Here is a 2,246-nt window from a genome sequence, read left to right on the forward strand (position 1 = left end):
AGTTTGTCCGCAGTGAAGGGAAAGCATTATAGCCTTCATACTGGCACACACACACACACACACACACATATATATATACACACACACACAACCTTGGGAGCAACTGCGTCATAAAGGTTAAAGGTCGAGATCGTACCCCTGCAAAAACTATCACTCGGCGTAAGTATTCTTCTGGCTTAAGTGCGTTCTTGTGTTTACCTTACTTCACCTGAGCGACGGTCTCCTTCTCATATCACACGTTAGTTATCAAATGTCATAAGATAATTTGTTTTGAATCTTTAACCTGATACACAGTCCGTTGGTCTGCCGTAAACTTATGTTGTTAATTGATTCACATTATAGGTCAAAGATTTTTACCAGTGGTGTTATAAGATCACGGAGGAGGGAAGGCCAGACAAGGTAGGCAGGCCGTATAGGTAGCATGCGCCTTTCAGCTGGTGTGATGTCAGCTGGGACACTCAGATGGTTCCGTGTGGGTTGGGAGGCGCGAGGCGGTGTGAGGGAGAGGGAGAGAGTGAGAGAAAGAGAGAGAGGGAAGAGTCAGTTAGGCTTTGGCCACCACCGTGGAGGGACGCGAGCCGTGTGACCTCCTGCGCTGTCCTCACCGTCCAGCCTCGCTCCCTCACACACAGACCAGCGCGTCTCTCACTGTGTTGTGATAACTTCTTCCGCTTCGTGACCACCACCATGACGAACTTCTCTTTTGTATAGAGTGCATGTGGTAACCCTAACACTATTTTTGTACCTTAAGAGATTTTTCTTTTTAAGTTGGAAACATGTACGTGCGGTTGAAACTCTTGGTGAATGGCTTTGACAAACTGAAGGTAATTTGATGATATTTTAGAGAAAGGAAGAATATTACGTGAAGTTCTCTTTCAGTGGCCGACCAGACTGTCACCTGTTCCAGCCAGCCTGAGCCTGACTGTGATTTAGATGTGAGGCTGTGCACCAGACGACCCAACAGTGAAATGCTCGAGTGTTCAACAACTAAACCTCAAATAATAAGACTGTTAAACAAACCAGCTACAACCTTCCATGGGACAAAGTCAGCGCCACTCACACACTCCCTCTCACTCTTGAAAAAAAACGATTATACAAAGTTTTTTATATACTTTTTTCTGGATAAAAAATAAAACATCAGTGCTGTAAAAACTTCCACTGATGTAGTTTCATATTTTTTATTTAACCCAATCAGTGAAAAAGAGAAGACATAATTGATGGACTCAGTGAGGAAGAAGATGACCTCTGAGACACAAAACATCACACGCCATCATCAACAACAACAACCATCACTGTGACCCTTCTACAGTATATTTTCTCTGAACTCGTTTAGTTTCCGTTAAGAAAAGAATCAAACTTTAAGACGTGTATACTCCCCAGGGTGAACTATGATGGTGATGATGATGACACACAACTGAGATGAATGAACCTCACCACACTCACCATCATTCACAGTGACTCAACTCCTGGATTTTTGTAGTTTTTTATCAATCATTTTTTTTATCAAGCGACGACCAGGTGTGGCTATGGTCATGCCTCTGAGCACAGGAACACTAATTAGCGGGCTACAGGTGACTCCTCCATAGACGTGATAGAGGTATCATGGTGACGCTCGTGATCACTGACAACAGGTGTGACCCTCACAGTGCCAGCTAACTACTGATAAGAGTGTCATCAGGGTGATACACCATGTTCATCTTCCTCTACGTGATGGGTGAGTTTATTCTACCAGTAGTGAATATATAAATTTATTTCTGCCTCACCTGAGTAAATTAAGATTATTTCTGCCTCACCTGAGTAAATTAACATTATTTCTGTCTCACCTGAGTAAGTTAACTTTATATCTGTTTCACCTAATTAAGTTTACTTTATTTCTGCCTCACCTGAGTAAATTAACATTATTTCTCTCACCTGAGTAAATTCAAATTCACACCTGTCTCTCCCGAGTTCAAATTATTTCTGCCTCACCTCACTGTACGAACATAACATAAAACACTACTCGTGAAAAATAATCATTGACTCATTCACGACACAATAGGTAGCGACTGTGTCAACCCCATTACCACACACTAAGTAGAAAATACAATCAACGCATTAAAATAACAATAGCGCTAAATGACACTATGGCAGCCGTGAGCAACAAAAACAAAAGAACGCATCTCATTATAATAAAAGTAAAAAAAGTGCACTTGAAAAAAAAACCGCTGTAATTATCGAGGTAAATATTTATATACTGGCCAAATTAT

At 41.5% G+C, this 2,246-nt stretch overlaps 1 long non-coding RNA gene across 1 annotated transcript; it reads left to right on the forward strand.

Moving 5' to 3' along the window:
* Positions 1–534: 534 nt before the first annotated feature.
* LOC121854843 lies at positions 535–1,502 on the forward strand. The gene is made up of 2 exons (XR_006086649.1): positions 535–721; positions 880–1,502. It is a non-coding gene; the product is annotated as an uncharacterized LOC121854843 (long non-coding RNA).
* Positions 1,503–2,246: the final 744 nt, after the last annotated feature.

The sequence above is a fragment of the Homarus americanus genome, unplaced genomic scaffold (assembly GCF_018991925.1).
Source record: "Homarus americanus isolate GMGI-L3 unplaced genomic scaffold, GMGI_Hamer_2.0 scaffold20816, whole genome shotgun sequence".
NCBI lineage: Eukaryota > Metazoa > Arthropoda > Malacostraca > Decapoda > Nephropidae > Homarus > Homarus americanus.